We start from the raw sequence: 19945 nt of genomic DNA, 5'->3' as shown, positions 1-19945 counted from the left end.
AGGATGCTTCGTGCTTCGTGCAGGTCACATCCGCCCAGGGGGTGGCGCCATGCACAGCCCTAGCCTGCGGTTGGAGTGGAGGGGCAGGTGTCATGGCTTGCTATTCCCCATGATCCCTTTCTTCTCCATGATTTGAGGGAAAGCTGAGGTGATGTTCGTCCTCTCCCTGTTAACCAGAACTCCTGCCCGTCAAATTTGGCTTTGGGTTTGGAACACTCATCCTCATCAAGAGAAAAAAAGACCTTCTGTGTATGACAATGGAGAATCATGAATTTACTTACAGTTTGGGTTAAAAATGTGAAGAGAGGGAATTCCTGATCTGTCTCCAGATTGCCTGAGAGGGTGTTAGATCTTACAGAAAAGCTGTAGTAAAACCCAGGGATAAACACATGTAGATTTTGCTCTAGGCCCCAGCTACTGCATGAGGGGAAAGCCTTTCTCCTGGGAGATAAGATTTGTTTCTAGCACGTTGGCTCTTGGGGTGGTCCATTTTCTCTCCTAGCGTGGTAGAATCTCTAGGGACCCCAGTTCCTAAAGACCTGTTACAAGCCAGCCTCCCAGGGAGTATTAATAAATGTTCTTTCAGTGAACAAATGAATTCTTCTTCCTTCCTTCCTTCCTTCCTTCCTTCCTTTCTTTCTTTCTTTCTTTCTTTCTTTCTTTCTTTCTTTCTTTCTTTCTTTCTTTCTTTCTTTCTTTCTTTCTTTCTTTCTTTCTTTCTTTCTTTCTTTCTTTCTTTCTTCCTTTTTTGTCTGTCGTGGGGTTTGAACTCTGGGCCTGGGCACCGTCCCTGTGCTCTTCAGCTCAAGGTGAGCGCTCTACCACTTGAGCCACACACCACTTCTGATTTTCTGGTGGTTAATTGCAGATAGAGTCTCACAGACTTTCCTGCCTGGGCTGGCTTTGAACCAAGATCCTCAGCTCTCAGCCTCCTGAGTAGCTAGGATTACAGGCCTGAGCAACCACGGCCCAGCTATATTCTTTTTTATTTGTCATTGTTAAGTAGTTGTCTGCAGGGGTTACAATCCCATAAGTCAAATTACGAGTACAACACTTCCTGGGCCGTGTCACCCCTTCCTATGTACTCCCTCATGTCTCCCTCCTGTCCTCACCGACAAGTCATATAGTTCATTTTCTCATAGTGTACATTGAACACAATGATCGAATTTGCTCTCCCTTCCTCCCTCCGTTTCTATGCTTCCCCTTTGCCCCTCTAGACACCCGTGTTTCTGTTTCCTAGTGTTTGTTTTGACGTGTTTCTGTTTCCTAGTGTTTGTTTTGATCAACAGCACCTGATTGTTCAGAGGAGTTATGTCCTTGGATCCTCCCCTAAGTACACCCCTCTCCTTTAGTCAACGGGTATGTAAATGCAGAAAGCTCTGTGTAAATTATCATTTGATTTGCACTTTAGATCTGGCTTCCACGTATGAGGGAAGACAGGTGCCATTTGTCTCCCTGAGCCCGGCTTACCTCACTTAACATGATTCATTTTAGGACTATACATTTCACTGCAAATGATAAAATACTATTCTTTCTAATGAGTGAGTAAAATTTCATTGTGTGTGTGGACAACATTTCCTCCATCCACCCATCTATTGTAGGGCATCTGGGCTGTATCCAGCTATTGTGAATAGTGCGGCAGTGAACATGGATGTGCAGGTGTCTTTAATGCATCCTGAGTTTTAATGTTCAGGGTAGATGCCCGGGAATGCTATGGCTGGATCATAGCTCTATGTTTAGTTTATTGTTTTTGGTTTGTTTGTTTTGTGTTTTTTTGAGGAACCTGCAAAGTGCCACCCAGAGTGGCTGTACTAGGTTATATTCCCACAAACAGTGCAATAGAGATTCTCCCCCTCCCCCCACCCCGCATCCCTACCAGCATTTGTTGCTGTTCAAAATCTTGATGTTGGCTAATCTTACTGTAGTAAGATGGAATCTCAATGTTGTTTCGGTTTGCATTTCCTTTGTGGCCAGGCATGATGAGCATTTTCTCATGTGCTTATTTGCTAGTCTTGCTTCTTCTAAGAAGTTTCTTTTGCTTATTTATTGATTGGGTTATTAATTTGGGGGGGAGGGATTTCTTGGCTATTAGACCCTTGTTGAATGTATAGCTTAAAAATCTTCTCCCAGTTTGTTGGCTGTCTTTTTAGTTTAGCAACTATGTCTATTACTGTGCAGAAACTTTCTAGTTTGATGTAACCCCATTTGTCAAGTCTGTCTCCTATCTGCTGTGCCCCTGAGACTGCAAAAAGTTCTTGCCTATGCCGATGAATTCTAATGTTTCTCCTACTCCTCTTGCAGTAGTTTGCAAGTTTCAGGTCTGACACTGGTGTTTGATCCATTTAGAGTTGATACTGGTAAAAGGTGACAGGCAGGGATCCAGTTTTAGTTGTCTACATATAGACATCCAGTTTTCCCAACACCAATTATTGAAGAGGCTGTCTTTTTCCAATGTACATTTTTGGCTCTTTCATCAAATGTCAGATGACTGTAAGTGTATAGTTTTATTTCTGGATCTTCTGGTCTATGTCATTGATCTTTGGGCCTGTTTTTTGTGCCAGTACCAAGCTGATTTGGTTATTATGGCTTTGAGATCTGGAATTGTGATGCCTCCAACATTGCTTTTTGGCCTAAAATTGCTTTGACTACTCAGGGTCTTTTGTTGTTCCATATGAAATTTTGGATTGTTTTCTTTATCTCAGTGAAGAAAGCCATTGGGATCTTGATGGGAATGGCTGAATTTGTAGATAAAGCATCTCTGGCAGTATGGCCTCTTCATGATATTATTTCTACCTACCCATGAACATGGCAGGTCTTTCTGTTTCCTGATATCCTCTTCAGTTTCTTTCTTCACATTTTTATAGTATTTGCTGTAGAGGTATTTCATTTCTTTATTTAGATTTATTCCAAAATACATTTGTTTTTTGTTTTGTTGTCGGTCGTGGGGCTTGAAATATGGGCTTGGGCACTGTTCCTGGGCTCTTCAGCTCAAGGCGAGCGCTCTACCACTTGAGCCACTGCGCCACTTCTGGTTTTCTGGTAGTTTATTGGAGGGTCTCATGCAGTTTCTTGCCTAAGCTGGCTTTGAACCGGGATCCTCAGATCTCAGCCTCCTGAGTAGCTAGGATGACAGGCGTGAGCCACTGGTGCCCGGCTCCAAATACATTTTTGAGGCTATTGAAACTGAAGTTGTTTTCTTGATTTCACTCTCTGCTTGTTTATTGTTGGTATATAAAAAGGCTATTGATTTTTGTGGGTTAATTTTATATCCTGCTACTGTGCTGAAATTATTGACCAGCTCTAGGAGCATAGGGGTGGAGTCTCTGGGGTCCTTTAGATACAGAATCATGTCATCTGCAACGAGGGATAGTTTGGCTTCTTCCCATAACACGGTCAACATAACACTGGAGCCAGTACAGTGTCCACCCTTCTCCAGACAGGCCAGATGAGAATCTGCTTAATCCCCGAATCCCAGGTGATCTGTGTGCTCAGGAAATATCAAGGACCTCTGATATGTTAATGTCACCTCTGGATGGCCTGGTGGGGAGAATTCAGATATGGAATCCTTTTGATGATTTGTTCATGTGTAGTGAAAAGGAATTTTGTCCTAGCATGCAAGTACAGTACCCAAGAGTCTGACGCAGGAGTGAAGGGTAGATGTTAAGACCCAGGGCCTCGGGACAGCATCGAGACCTGGCAAGTGGAAATCAGATGACAGAGACAACATTTCCAGCCACCCTACCCCAGCTTCTTACTTCCTCAAGTTCCAATCACCTTCTTGTGACTCTGTTGGGGTTTGTCCTAGGGTCCTGACTGAGAATTAACAACCAGTCAGGCTGTCCCAGGACCTGACCAATAAAATGCCACCTTCCAAAGTACCTGTTACCTAAGCTGTATATCCAAGGTATTAAAAAACAAACAACTAAAAAACAACCAACCCTAGACTCAAGCACCTAAGAAAGAGCAGCAGAAGCCTTGGACCAGGATATTTTTCTCCTGAATAAAGTCCTTTCCGCTCACCTTTTATTGGCCACGGACTTCATTTTTTTTAATTCCTGAGACAGTCTGAAAGGACAGCAGTGGCTGCATGACGCTGCCACACTAGCAGGCGGCACCTGTGCGGCGAACGCCTTCTCGGCCAGCGAGGAAGAACGACCACCACACCAGGAGTCTTCTCAGATCACACTTTATTGGAGAGCCTTTTAGTTGAAGGGAAAGCTTGAGCGCAAGAGAGCGAGCAAGGAAATACAGCCGCTTATATAGGGTTTGGAACACGGATCGCTTCAGGATTGGCTGTCCGCCTTCTACCGTCACCAGGTGCCACGGGATTGGCTCAGGATTTACAATGGTGGTGCATGTGCAAAGCTAGGGACCCGCAGTCCCCCCAAGCACTGCCTAACGTGGAGTTGTTTACCTCTAAGCTGCAAGGAAGTGGGTGCCATCTTGTGATGGCGTTTGTCCCGGCTCCCTGCACACCTGCTGCTGAGCTGCATCCGGGCTGTCTGCTGGCTCTGGGACCTAGAAGGGCCGTGAGGCGAATGAGCTCTGTCCACAGTAAATGGCAGACGAAATCAGTACTAAGCAGATTGCAAGTGTGAGGCCAGACGGGGCCACAGAGTAAGACTTTGTCTCCAGAAAACAAAGACAAATTTAAAAGAGTTTCAGTGAGAAGAAACCCAAGCAGAGCTGAGCCAAAGACATCAGTCACAAGAGGCCCCTGCCCTGGCCTCTTTCCCTACGGAGAGGATTCGTTTTTCCGTCCTACGTTTCAGGCTTTCTACAGGAGTCCTTTCATGGTCTGATGGCACAGAGACTCTTTTCTTTTTTATTCTGGCAAATGAGTTCCTATTAGCAGTGTCATCGTTGTATGTCCTCCTCCTCCTCCTCCTCCTCCTCCTCCTCGTCCTCCTCCTCCTCTTCCTCCTCTTCCTCCTCTTCCTCCTCTTCCTCCTCCTCCTCCTCCTCTTCCTCCTCTTCCTCCTCCTCCTCCTCCTCCTTGCCCTCCTCCTCCTCCTCCTCCTCCTCTTCTGCTTCCTCTTCCTCCTCCTCCTCCTCCTCCTCCTCCTCCTCCTCCTCCTCGTCCTCGTCCTCCTCCTCCTCCTCCTCCTCCTCCTCTTCTTCCTCCTCTTCCTCTTCCGCCTCCTGTTCTTCCTTCTTTCTTCTTGTCTCTGGAGGAAGACAGTCTTTCTCTCTGCCCCTCCTCCCATCCATGTCCTCTCTGTATCCACCCTTCATTCCCCTACATCCTCAGTGAAGAGCCTAGAACAGTCTTCGGATTCTGTTTTTATTTCCTGTAGAGCACCAGAGGCCAACCCTTCCCCCATCCCCACCCTATTTCCTTGAAAAACCAGACAGTTATTTGTCTCTTTGCACACCTGGTCAAGCTGTTTATGTGCAGAAGGGGTGACGTCACGTGCTGGGCGAGGCCATGCACAGCATTTCCAGCCTGTTTAGGATACAGTGTATTTGTTGGAGAATTTAAAATCACTCAGAGCCTAAATAGAAAATAACTCCCCCGCCCCCCCCCCCCCCCCCACACACACACACTGCTTTTAACTCTGTGTTGTCACCTTCACCTGATATTGAGTCCTAGAACATCAAGGCCAGATTCCAGATGCCACATCGTGGTGGCTGCATGGCCTCCATCCCACCCATTAAGCCCCGTCCTGTCTGTTGAAGAGCTACAATGATCAGAGCTGGATGCCCTGGCCGGGCTTGCACGCTGGGCTTCTGGGACAGGCAGGGCAGCCAGGAGGAAGGCAGGAGAGGGGCTGAGCCTCCCCTCCTCCTTCCTGGTTCCTTCCCAAGGATCTGCCCTCTCTGCTCCATATCTTGGCCCTGCAAAGCCCCAGAGTTGATTTTATGGAAGCTTTGGGATGATGGGGCAAGGCTCCATTGCTTCCAGCTACTGGAGGAGGTATGGGAACTTCATCCAAAAAGAATGGCTTGCAAAGGAAGAAGGAGGGGAGGAGGAGGAGGAGGAGGAAGAGGCGGGGGGGGGGGGGGGGGGGGGGGAGCAGGAGGAGGGGGAGGGGGATGAGGGGGAAGGGTTAGGGGAAGGGGAAAGAGAAAGGAAGAGGAGCAAGCGGAGGAGAATGAGCTGGAGGAGGAGGAGGAGGAGGAGGAGGAGGAGGAGGAGGAGGGGGAGAAGAAGAAGAACTAAGTTTAGGGGAAACTGTCAGCTTTGCAAAAACATTTCCCTTCTGAAGTAGGACCTTTGCCAGGCGTTGTTTTTAGGGAGCAAGCTGTGTATAGAATAATCTGCTGCTCCTTTAAATATCTCTTAATACATACCTTTGGAGGGTTTTTTTTTGTTGTTGTTAAGTAAAGCCTTTCAGAGAAACTTACAAAAACCAGGCCCAAATCTCCACTCATTCTTTGTAGCTGGCATTGAGTAAGCTGCTCATTTAGTACTAAATTCTCCGTGCTCAGGCCTCTTCCTCTGTCTTTTGTTGTTTTTCTGTGATATTTGACCTTGCACGGAGCGCAGGATGCTCCCAGGTCTGTGAGAGCTGACAAATCTTCCCCATCCAGACACACGTGCGTTCATAGGGATACGTGTGACTCTCCCCAGTAGGAAGGTCTCTGCTGCCTTTGACTCAGGCAAACACTGCTTTGGATTGATCCTCAGCGTCTGCCTTCCTTATTACAAGTAATGAACACTCTCCCGTCTCTATTTCCTGGCCTCCAGGAGCTGTCCAGGGGGTGGCGCGGTGCCTGCTGCGCAGCCACACTGCGGTAGCTGAGTCTGGGTCTCGAGGATTCCTCCCTCTCTCTTCCTTCCACGCACAGCTCAATGCTGAGAAGGGTCTGAGAGGCGAGACACCAGGCAGGATGCCCGATTCTCTCGGCGTTCCCTCGCGAGCGCACAACTCAGTGTGAGGTTTGTGGACCCCATTCTCTGACACTGATTCGGGGACCCCCTTGGCTTGGTGTCCCCACGCTGGGAACCGTGCTGGGCACCCATGGGGGGCATGGGGATTGGCCTGGTCCGCAGGCTGCCCAGCTGCTTGTAACCAGCAGTGGCTGGTTACCATCACCCGTATCTCCATGCAGAAGCACAAAGAAATAGGAAGAAACAGGCAACATAACCCCTCCCAAATCAGTAATCCCACAGTAATAAATCCTAAGGATGGGGAGGATGTCCCGGATGTAGATGTCCTGGATGAAGTTCAGTTCGAAACAGTGATTCACAAGAACAAAAGTGACAAGGACAGCAAACACCTAAACGGATTCAAAGTGAACACAAAGAAGGAGAGACAACACAGGATGCGAAAGAGGAATCCAATAATGACATAGAAATCGGAAAAACAAATCAATCACTGGGAACTGGTGGCCCATGCCTGTCATCCTAGCTACTCAGATAGCTGAGATCTGAAGATCATGGTTCAAAGCCAGACCAGGCAGGAAAGGACATGAGACTCTGATCTCCAATGAACCACCAGAAAACCGGAAGTGGAGCTGTGGTTCCAAGTGGTGGAGTGTTTGCTTGAATGAAAACTCAGGGACAGTGCCCAGGCCCCAAGTTCAAACCCTACCCCTCCCCCAAAAAAGAAAAAAAGTCAACTTCTGGAAATGAAAAGTACAATAAGGTCTTAAGCACCCCCCTCCCTCCCCCCACCGTGCACACAGGAATACTAGACTTACAATCTTAAGACTTAATATCTGCTCTGCTGTGTTTGGGTCTTTCAGAGAGCCTGTGGCCCTGTGTTTTGTTTTGATGACGTAGGGTTAGGTAGGTTTATTCTGTGCCTGCTCTACCACCATGTCTCTGGAAAGCATGTAGCTGTTTTTTGTTTATTTCACAGAACTGGTAAAGGGTTTTCAGAGTCTCCAATGAGTCTTCTGACGTGGGATTCTCAGGGTGCTGGAAAGAGTTTAGCCTTAGTAGTTATTAGGATGGAATGATTGCATTGTGCGAAGGACATGAATTTGGGGCGCTGGGGTGGAAGGATTATGGTTTGGAGGTGATGTATGTTCCCCAAAGTTCCCTGCTTCTGGTTCCTGGCGTGCACTGTGGAGATGTTGAGGGGAGGTGAAGCGTTTATGTCGTGGGACCTGGTGAAGGTAACTAGACCACTGGGTGGGGGTGTCGGTCCAATGAGCTCCCTTCCCATGGCTTAGCACGCTCCTTCCCCTTTCTACTGCTCAGCACGCTCCCTTCCTAGACAACACTGGCCCACGTAGTAAAGGATCAGCCTCCCACCCCTTTACCTTGGGATGGCACTCCTCTGGGGCAGCCACCACCATAGAAGGCAGCAAGAGCCCCTTAGAGTGACCTTCAGGTCTGGGCAGCTGCAGGACCGTTATCTACTACATAGGCAGCAGCCATAAACCCTAGTCTGCCATGATGAAGCCCCTGGCCTTCACGTCCACACTGGGGTCTCCACCTCCTGGCCCCTTCTAGCCCCTCCTAGACCTCCGAGTTTACATGGGTGACCTCAGACAGTAGCAGGTGCTTCTTCTCACTTCTCCCCGGTGAGAAGGGGTCTTGCCAGCCACTTTCTGGCAATCAAGCTTTCTAGGTTTCTGTACCTGGATGTCTGAGAGGTTGTCCTGCAAAGTCCAATTTACTGTGACGGGGCACACGCCTCCTCCAGGGGGCAGTGCTCTCCTGCAGAGCGCAGGCTGCCGCGGGTTGTTTGGATTCTGGTGCCTCCCTCACCTGCTCTTTGTGCTCGCTTGTTTTCTGCCTGGCGTTGAGCCGTGCTGTCCATGCTCCTGTCTTTGCGATGCCCACTGCCGTGAAGTCCTCCCCAGAGCTGAACAGGTGCCAGCACCGTGCTCTGGAGTCTCTAGAAATGTGAGCTAAACAAACCTCTTATCTTTACAAAGGACTGTGCATTTTTATTTATTTTTATTTCAGTTTCTGGGGGTTGAATTCAGGGTCTTACGCTTTCCAGGCATATCGCTAGAACCGCACCTCCAGCCCTGTTAGCTTACGATTAGTTTTGAGATAGGGTGTCCCTTGTTGCAGGAGCCAAACTGGACTTTGATCCTCCTATTCGTGCTTTCCTCTGTGGTTGGGTTGTGCCACCACACCCAGATTTATATGTTGAAATAGGGTCTTGTGAAATTTCTTCCTCCTGGGATGATTTGGAACCACCAGTCTCAGCTCCCTGAGTAGCCAGGATTACAGGTGTGAGCCACCTGTAATGGTCTGTCTTCACCAGCCTAAAGAGATTTTGAAAATGGACTCCCTTTTTCATCAGCACTGATTAATTGTACAAAGGGTTTCATTGTGGCATTTCCGTACCGGCGCAGGGTGTGCTTTGATGGAGTCACTCGGGTATTCTAGCAAGCATGTGTGGTGTATGCTCTACAGAATGGTTCTGTGGAGTCTCCCTGAATGGCAATACCAGACAACCACAGTCCAACCGGAAATCTAAATCCTGTGCACGTCTCTCTACCTGCACTCCCAAGCTGTTAAGAAAAAACAATGCAGAGGTGTCTCTATTTCTTTTGTTGTTCAAAAATGAAAGTATAGCCTGGGACAGCAAGGGGGGAGCTGGGGAGGGGGAGGAAGAGGAAGCACTTCCTGATAGAAACATGCCTTGCTGATCACTCTTGCAGGCCTCAAAATTTCACATTCAGAATAACAGTTACGGGCACGTCAAAGGGAGAGCCCACTGTTGAAAAGCTGGGACACTTAGCAAAGAGCTCAGACAAAAGGAGAGAAAAAAATCTTAATTAAAAAATTCCTCATCAGCATTGAAAAACAGCAAAAAATGAAAACCATCCCTTTATTTTTCTTTAAACTGAGAAAATGAAGGTGGCTTGATGGAAAATGCCATAAGGAAGAGCAGAATCTGCCGAGTGAAGTCGCTCAGTACCAAATGCACAACCACGAGGAGGCAGAGATGAAGGCTGTCCATCCCAGGCAGAGAACTGGAGTCCGGGTGGGCTTGACGCTGTGCTGCGCACGCCACCTGCTGGTCAGCACTGAGCACTGCACTTCCTGTTTATTCTCCACTTGGAATTTATCTAAAAATGGCCTGACAGGTAATTTGCTGTTTTAAGAGACTGACTTTTCAAAGGCATCAGCCGGGTGCTGGTAGCTCACATCTGTAATCCTAGCTACTCTGGAGGCTGAGATCTGAGGTTCACAGTTCATAAGACAGCTCCGGCAGAACAGTTTATGGGACTCTTATCTCCAATAAATCACTTAGAAAAAGCCAGAAGTGTTGCTGTGGCTCAAGTGGAGGAGAGATAGCCTTGAGCATAAAGAGGCTCAGGAACAGCACCTGAAGTTCAAGCCCCAGGACTGACATCGAACAAGGAGACTGCATCATTTCAGATCCCATCTCAGCCTTCCATATATATCCCCATACTTGGTCTGTCAGTTCTACTAAATGTTAGTCAGTCTCGTAGCTATTTATTTATTTAGCAGTGACCACAAGGCCTTGAGCTTGTTGGGTAAGTGCTCTACAACTTGAGCCATACTCCCAGGCCTTTTTGCTTTAGCTATTTGTCAGATAGGGCCTCAAGCATTTTTGCTGGGATTACAGATGTGAACCACTATACTGGGCTTACTTGATGAACCGGGGCTTCCCTAATTTTTGGCCTAATTTTTGGCTGCAAACTGCTATCCTCCTGATCTCTGCTTCCAGAGCAGCTGCGATTACATGCATGCACTACTTTGCCCAGCCCTTGATAAATAGCTGCGTAATATTTGCATCAGAATTTATTCAGTGACATTTCTACTGATAAACTTTTACCTCCCTTCCTGTACTTTTGTTTTTAGAAACAATGCTGCAGGACTGACTGTGCTAGCCAGAGGTAGGAGATAGCCAACTTGGAATAATATCGTGCTGCACTGAAGGATATAAATATTTAAGCATGAGATAAATTGTATCAAAGAGCTTTCCAAAAGGTAGTGAGGATTCTTGCTGTAGCTGCTGAGTGCATTAGAGGATCCACTTTCCTTTCTCCAATTCAATTCTATTTTTGCCCCTACTAGGACTTAGGTCTTAAAAAAAGTATGGCAAATCACAATTTTAACAATCATTTCTTTGTCAAGGATGCTAAGACCCTTTCATAGATGTGAGGGCCAATTATTAGCCATGGACAATGCCTCTGCATTCTTCATCTTTGTCAACTCTTTGTAGAACATAGATTTAAAATGTTTCAACTTTTTTGTGTACTAGGATTTGAACTCAGGACCTTGCATTCAACTCAGCATGCTTGCTTGGCTGGCACTGTACCATTTGCACCATACTTACAGCCTAGATTTTTGCTGGTTTTGGAGATCAAGCCTTGGTAGACTTTTCTATTAGGGCCGGCTTCTTTTATTCTCCACATCTCAGCTTTCTGAGGAGCTAGAATTACAGGCATGAGCTATTGGTGCCTGTCTATTTTTTATCTATTTTAAGTGTTTTGGGTTTGGTTGGTTGGTTGGTTGGTTTTCTGCCTTGCTTTTATAGCTGTGAATTTAATCCTCCTGCAGGGGTTGTTGTTTGCTCTTGATGCGTAGCTCAAGCTGGCCTCACATCCAACCCCAGTACTGGGGCAGTAGAGTCTTGTATTTTTCCCTGCGTCAGCACTGGGCTGTGATTCTTCTATGTCTCTAGTGTAGTTGATGACAGGCACACATCTCATCCAGCCTGTGTGTTGAGATGAGACTCATTTTTTGCCAACTGGCTCAAACATCAAACCATCCACCACAACCAGCCGTGATCATTATTTCCTTGCTTTCATTAGATTTTTTAAAAAGCATCCTATATTTGTTGTTCTTAATGACAAAACATTTTTCATGATTCTTCTTTGTTTGCCAAACCTGGGGCTTGAACTGGGGCACTGTCCCTGAGTTTCTTTTGCTCAAGGCTAACACTCTACCAACTTGAGCCATAGCACCGCTTCTGGCTTTTTCTATTTATATAGGGTACTGAGGAATTGAACCCAGGGCTCCATGTGTGCTAGACAAGCACTCTACCACTAAGCCACCTTTCCAGGCCCTCAGATTATTCTTAACAAGAATGAGATTGGACTCTATTCGTTTTTTCTTTGTTTGTTTTTTTTTGGGGGTCCAGTTGTGGGGCCTGAACTCTGGGCCTGGGCGCTGTCCCTCAGCTCTTCAGCTCAAGGCTAGCGCTCTACCACTTGAGCCACAGTGCCACTTCCAGTTTTTTTTTCTTTTTGCTTATGTGGTGCTGAGGAATCGAACCCAGGGCCTCAGGCATGCAAGGCAAGCGCTCTACCACTGAGCCACCTTCCCAGCCCTGGATTCTATTCTTTTAGGAAGAGAATGTCTCTTCCTTAGTTCAGTCCAGCATATATAAATACCCGCATGCAAGCAGGTGAGTGTAATTTGTTCCTTTTTTACTACTATGTATCATTCCACTGTATAGCATTCTCCAATTTGCTTATTCACTGAGTTGTGGTGAGTATTTGGGTTGGGTTGTTTCTGGCTTTTTATTGTTGTGGACTGTGTGTGTGTGTGTGTGTGTGTGTGTGTGTGGTGTGTGTGTGTGTGTGTGTGTGTGTGTGTGTGTGTGTGTGTGTGTGTGTGTACAGGTCCTGGAGCTTGACTCAGAACCTGAGTATTATCCTTGGACTTTTTTGCTCAAGGCTACTTGGGTCACAGCTCTACTTGTGGCTTTTTTGGTGGTTAATTGGAGATAAGAATCTCACAATCTCACAGACTTCCTTCCCTGGGCTGGCTTCAAACTGCAGTCCTTAGATCTCCTGAGTAATTAGGATTATAGGCACAAGCCACGAGCCTCCTGAGTAGCTAGGATTACAGGCATGAGCCGCCAGAGCCCGGCTCTTCTCATGAGCCTTTGTGTGAAAGTATCCTCAAGTAGGCCTGTGAACATTTCTCTAGGTTAATGGTCTTCACAGGTATTTGCTTATTCATTCAGTAAAAGGAAAATGTTTAAATGTAGGTCTTGAGTATTTTAATCTGAACTTCTAAGATTTCTTCATCACAAGTGTTTGCAAAAGATGTACTTTCTAGCTCATTGCAAACATTAACATTTTAAATGACAAAATTCTTACCTGTTTTACAACATATTTGCCACTTGAGCCACAGTGTCACTTCTGGCTTTTGAAGGCTAATTGTGGATAAGAGTCTCAGACTTTCCTGCCCAAGCTGGCTTTGAGTTGTAATCCTCTGTTCAGCCTCCTGAGTAGCTAGGTTTATAGGAATTAGCTACCAGCGCCCAGATGCAATGAATTTTTATTCTTGAAATTTTTTCATCATTTTGCCACACATTTCTACTGCAAAAATTGGGAGAAAAAAGTTCTGTGATGAGCAGGGAAGGTGGCTCAGTGGTAGAGCGCTTGCCTTGCATGCATGAGGTCCTGGGTTCGATTCCTCAGCACCACATAAGCAGAAAAAGCTGGAAGTGGCGCTGTGGCTCAAACTGGTAGAGCACTAGCCTTGAGCTGAAGAGCTGAGGGACAGCGCCCAGGCCCAGAGTTCAGGCCCCACAACTGGCAAAAAGAAAAAAAGAAAGAAAAAGAAAAAGAAAAAACCAGTCCAAGACACCAGGATTTATTCAAGCATTATCCCTTTGCTTCTTTGTATCATTTTCTCTAATACAGAGAAGCCTGGCTATGAAGTGTTTATTTGTTGTACAGTAGAAGATAGTGTCATATGGTTCGTGAGAGACCAGTTTACCAACTATAGTGCTTGGTACTCAGCTCCTTTGGTCTTTAGCCTTACCCTTGCCAGCCAAAACATTGTTTGCAGCTACTTAAGTCAGCTCCGTTTCTCTCCTAACCCCTTCCTTGCAGTTATGTTATTTATCTGTATTCATAACACACAATTATTTGTTGTATTCATAACACAATTATTTGTTGTAATCTGGTCTCCATCTTGGATAGAAAGCTGATCTTTTAGAATTTACATATACTAGCTGGTGCCAGTGGCTCCTGCCTGAAATCCTTGCAACTCAGCAGGTGAAGGCTGGGAGGACTGCAGTTTGAGGCTGGTCCAGGCAAAAACAGCTCACGATACTCTGTCTTAACAGATAGGGTGGTACGTGTGCGCCATCACAGCTACCATGAGAAGTTTCAATAGGAAGAGAGCAGTTCAAGCTGGCTCCAGCAAAAAGTTTTATTTTTATCTCAGAAATAAATTGGTGATGGGGCTGAGAATGTGGCCTAGTGGTAGAGCGCTTGCCTAGCATGCATGAAGCCCTGCGTTCAATTCCTCAGTACCACATACACAGAGAAAGCCGGAAGTGGCGCTGTGGCTCAAGAGGTAGAGCACTAGCCTTGAGCTGAAGAAGCTCAGGGTCAGCGCCCAGGCCCTGACTTCAGACCCCAGGACTGACAAAAAAAAAATGGTGATGATTTTCTACTACTGCGTCTACCAGTTATGGAGAGAAACGTGGCAGTCTGGCAGTTGTAGCTCTTCATCGATATAACTATTTAGTTCTTTCTGTTTTCCTCCCCGTGTTTCAAAAATATACATTTAGGATTGTTAGTTAGTGAGTTAACATCTTTATAGTTAGGTGATATTCCTTTTTTTATCTTGATCCTTGTTCTGGATTCTCTTGTTCTAATATTAATATAACCACTGTTTCCTTTTGGATATTGTAAAAAAGTAATTAATGATGGCACACGCCTGTCCTCTCAACTTGGTTAAAAAAAGTTATCAAAACTTATCTGCACCAGTGTGTGGGCATGGTGGTGCCTGCCTGTCATCCAAGGCACTTGGAGGCCCCAGGTGTAGAGCTTCGGTTCCTGTAAGCACCAGGAACTAGTTGCTCACTCCTGTAACCCTAGCTACTCAGGAAGCTGAGATCTGAGGATCGTGGTTCAAAGCCAGCTGGGGTAGGAAAGCCCATGAGACTCTGATTTCCAATAAACCACTAGAAAACCAGAAGTAAAGCTATGGATCAAAGTGGTAGAGAGCTAGCCTTGAGGCAAAAATGCTCAGGGACAGCGTCCAGGCCCTGAGTTCAAGCCCCACAACTGATAATCAATCAATCAATCAATAGAAAAAGAAAGAGGAAACGGGTAGGGAGCCATGGCTGAGTAGTAGATGCCAGTCTAGCAAGTGAGAGGCCCAGAATTCAAACCCTAGTACCAGTCATCATGATCATCATCATCATCATCATCTCTTATTTTTAGCCTATTTATGCTTCTAATGTTACTATTTATTTATTTTTCTGAATATCAGGAACTTGGCTTTATTTGTCCTGGCCAGGAAAGTTTTTATTTTTAAAGTACGCTTTTAAAGGCATCCTTTAAGTGGGGCTTCTTGTTATCAATCCTATCTAGCAATCTTTGGGTTTCCATTAAGACCTATTACTCATTCAAATTTAATGTAGTTTTGATAATATTGAATTAACATCTCCATTTTATAGCTTTTAAGTTTTTTTTAACTTATCAGTTCTTAGTTTATATTTTTCCCTGTCTTCTCTTGTATTAATTGAGCACTTTTAAGAGTCCATTTTATCTCTTCTGTTGAAATGCTATTCATTCCTCTTAAAAAAATGTTTTAATCACTGATAGAGAAGTTGGAATTCTAATTCCAGTATAAATTGTTAAATAATATTGTGCCTGTTCACACATCATTTAAGACTTCAAAGTGATATTCCTATTTCCCTGCTATAACAGTATAAGCTGTATATTATATATTAGATCTGATCATATATTATGTATCTATGATGTCAGCCTAGAATTAAATGAGAGATTAGAAGAACCAGAGGCAAGCTTAAAATGAAAGGGAGGGAGCAAAAACAAGTGGCCAGATAAAAGAAAACTGTCGGGTAAAACATTACACAGTAAGCCTTTGCTCTCACCACCAAAGTCGGCCTGTGGCAATGGGTGGCAGCATCGCATGTGAGACTTTTAAACAGGCTTTTACAAGTATTTAGCACTTGCTCCCTCTCTTGGCATTACTCATCGTTATCCGATGACAGCCTGACTGCCCCAGCTGTCCCCTCAACAAATTATAAGTCCTGAGAGATGGAGTTCACCGGAGGAAATGTGCCTGTTTGTCCCCGCCCTCTCTTCCATACTAACCTCCTTTAGCGACTTTCCTCCTCATCCCTTTTACCTTCTCTCTTCCTGCTGCCCTTCACTCCCTCTTACCTATCCCATCTTCTTTCGTTTTCTTCTTTTTAGAGTAGCTTTTATTTTATTAATTATTTATGTATTTATTTTTGTCACTTGTGGGGCTTGAACTCTGGGCCTGGGCGTTGTCCCTCAGCTCTTCAGCTCAAAGTAAGCGCTCTACCACTTGAGCCACAGCGCCACTTCTGGTTTTCTGGTAGTTTATTGAAGATAAGAGTCTCACAGACTTTCCTGCCCTGGCTGGCTTTGAACCGCAATCCTCAGATCTCAGCCTCCTGAGTAGCTAGGATGACAGGTGTGAGCCACCGGCACCTGGCCAGAAGTTTTTACTTTTAATAACAGTCTTGGGTATGTGGACAAAATGAGTGGAAAGTACTGAGAGTCCCCACCCCGTCTTCCTTCTGCCCCCAGTTTCTCCTGCTACATAAGGGCTCACTCTCAGTGTTATCCCTCCTATGTTATCCATCCCAACACGCTCAGCGTTACCCACCTACCGGCAGCTCCACACTCCACGTGTCCCTGGACGCACCCCACGTGTCACTCCTCCCTTTTCCCAAACCCTGGCAGTCAGGCCACTTCCTGTCTGTGTGCATGGTACTGGCGTCTTGAGTGTCATGGAATTGAAACCACGCAGTGCACAGCGCTGTCGGATGGGTTTCTCCACTCAGCAGTAGGCATTTACGTCTCCTCTCAGTTGGCTCATGGCACATTTCTTCTCAGTGTTGGCACGCATCACAGTTTATGTATCTACCCCCCTGCTGAAGACCATCTTTGGCGGCTGCTGTGTTTTGGAAATTATAAATAAAATGTCTCTAAAATTTCATATGCCGGCTGGATAGGATGTAACACACCTGCCACCCCAGTACTCAGAAGTGGAGGAGCGAGTCTGAGGCCTGGCCTCAAAATAGATAGGTTACAACACAATCAGCATTCACATGTAGATTCTTCCGGGGCCAGATGAATCTATTGTTAAATAAAAGAATAAGGAAGGAGAGCTTTCTTAGAACAACAGGAGTCATAAAGAAAACATGAACATTTCCACACTGAACCAGAACCAAAACCAAAAGAATTTGCCATAGCAAATTCAAAAGGTGAACAGCTGGGGGCGGTAGAGACACGGCAGTTGATGACAGTTGACAGTTTAGTTAGCCTATTGTAGCCCTTGAAGAAAAGATTTTGCCTATTCTTTGGCTATTTTGTTTCCTTCTGTGGAAAAAGACACACATATAATTTTTAGGAATTGCCCATTAAACCACGTAGGTATTTAGACCTACCTATTCACCAGATTTCAATGTATAACACTACAAGAAAACACACTAATAAACACAAACGGAAATCCTTTAGACTTTTAGGGAAGAAGGATTATTTTCATAAGGCGCAGCCACCGTTTTCAAATGCGAGCTATTTCCAGAGTCGTGTTAGAATAATGTCTGTGGTCTTCCTCTCCAGCTGTAAGAAGAGAGAGTATTTCCCCTTTTCTTATTGCTGATGGTTCTTTTTCCAGTCTCGGTGAAGGCCTGCCCAGAACTCCACCAGGGAACACAAGATGAAACATAGGCCCAAATAGTCACAGAACTCTAAATACGGAGAGGAAAAGAGTGGGAAATGATTGTCAATGGGCACGAATGATGTGGTGGACAAGCCTCTCTAATGCAAGTCTAATGTACAGTGCTTTTTTTTTATGGCAGGGAGAGGAGTTTTGGGATTTGTGTTGGCTTTCTTTGCTAAGTAGGCACTCTGCTACTTGAGCTACTCTGCCAAGCTCTAATTGATGCAATCTCTTGAATCAATAAGAAAAACAATATATGTCTATAAAACAATAAAAGAATTAGTGAAGTATATGCACATGGAGGATAACGCAAAGGGCATTCAGTGGATTCCAAGACATGCCCATTCCCGTCTCAACCTAGAGAGCCAGAGGGGCCACGACTCAAGCCAGGATCCAGTGGGTCTGAGGATCGCGGTTCAAAGCCAGCTGGGGCAGGAAAGTCCATGAGACTCTTATCTCCAATAAACCACCATTATCTCCAATAAAGTGGCGCTGTGGCTCAAGTGGTAGAGCGCTCTCCTTGAGCTGAAAAGCTGAGGGACAGCACCCGGGCCCAGAGTTCAGGCCCCACGACCGACAGAAACAAAAAACAAAACCAGGATCCAGTCTCCTAATGACCAACTTGAGGTTTCTCTCATGATCAAGATCTGCAGCCTTCGCTCTGTGTGTTGCCCATGCCAATGTGAGTCCACGTGTGTGTGTGTGTGTACCCTGGTACTGGGGCTTAAATTCACTGTCTCCAGCCACTGAACTGAAGCAAACCAGAAGGAGACAGAGCACATTAGGGAGGTTCTGGGTAGAGCCCTCCCAGGCCTTTGAATTTCAGGGATCCCTGGGCCTGACAGCTGACCTGCCCCTCCCGTCCCCTTGGTAAAGGATCAGGTCTAGGCTAGATGCTTGAGCCCCAGAGGAAGTCTCAGTACCCACACAGCAGTGACGGAGATGCCCTGAGGGAGATCCCAAGACTCATCCAGACTCAGAGACTTCCTCACCCACCCACAACCTGCAGCCCAGGGTCTCTCTCACAGGGCATGAAGGAGAGGAGGAGGAGGAAGAGGAGGAGGAGGAGGAGGAGGAGGAGGAAGAGGAGGAGGAGGAGGAGGAGGAGGAGAAGGAGGAGGAGGAGGAGGAGGAGGAAGAAGAAGGAGAAGGAGAAGGAGAAGGAGAAGAAGAAGAAGAAGAAGAAGAAGAAGAGGAGGAGGAGGAGGAGGAGGAGGAGGAGGAGGAGGAGGAGGAGGAGGAGGAAGAGGAGGAGGAGGAGGAGGAGGAGGAAGAAGAAGGAGAAGGAGAAGGAGGAGAAGGAGAAGGAGGAGGAGGAAGAGGAGGAGGAGGAGGAGGAGGAGGAGGAAGAAGAAGAAGAAGAAGAAGAAGAGGAGGAGGAGGAGGAGGAAGCAAACTAGAAGGTGTGGCAGAGGAGCTCCAGGAAACCTGCTTCTGGTTTCATTTCCAGAGTCTCAACTATTGCTCAGCTCACTCCACTGTCTTCTCCGACGATCACAGGAGCATGGACCGCTCCCTTCCCACACATTCCACATCAAACTTTGAGACAGAGAGCTGGTGCCCACTGCAGCCGTGAGCAAATCAATGGTTTCAGTGGTTGAGGCGTTCAGAGGGGCGTCTTCACCTTCACCTAGGAAGCTTACATGCAGTCCAAAAGGCAATGCTCAGCAAGGCTTGCCAGGACGCAGCCTCCTGCTCACGGTAGCTTTTGCCTACTGGAGCAATTATGAGGCCAAGAATCCACTGTGGAAGTCACAGAGCCCAAGATGGCTGCTCTCTGATCCTTCACCATCTCTGCTCTAGGGCTGAGCAGCCCCTGCGTTTCCTGGCCGCTGATCCTGTTTCCCGTGGGGCCAGAGGCTCATTCATGCCTGCACCCCTGGCTCTCCTCCCTCTCAGGTTCAGAATCCTCTGGCCATCTTCTTCGAACCCTCCAGATCCCTTTCTCTCCGCAGACTCTCCTCCTCCTCTCTTAGGGGTGGAGGGGTGGTGGAGTAGCATCTTTTCCAACCGGCCACCGTGAGTTTGGGCCATGTTGATGAACAAACGAAGAACAGGTCACCAGCTGTGCACCCAGCATGTTTCCCCTCTTGATATCCTGGCTGGTAGAAGGCTGGGTGCAGAGCGAGGCAGCCCAGCAGCCGTGCGCTGAACTTCCCTCACTTCAAATCTGCAACGTTGACAACCCAAAACACAGAAGGTGCTGGGCGCCAGTGGGCTCATGCCTGTAATCCTAGCTACGTAGGAGGCTGAGATCTGAAGACTGAGGTTCAAAGCCAGCCAGGGCAGTGAAATTCATGAGACTCTCAGCTCTGTTTAACTTAAGCTATGACTTAAGTGGTAGAATGCTAGCCTTGCGCAACAACA

This window comes from Dipodomys spectabilis, unplaced genomic scaffold (genome assembly GCF_019054845.1).
Source record: "Dipodomys spectabilis isolate Male_0828 unplaced genomic scaffold, ASM1905484v1 ptg000034l, whole genome shotgun sequence".
Taxonomy (NCBI): domain Eukaryota; kingdom Metazoa; phylum Chordata; class Mammalia; order Rodentia; family Heteromyidae; genus Dipodomys; species Dipodomys spectabilis.
The sequence above is the reverse complement of the archived record's forward strand: the minus strand, read 5'-3'. Positions refer to the sequence as shown.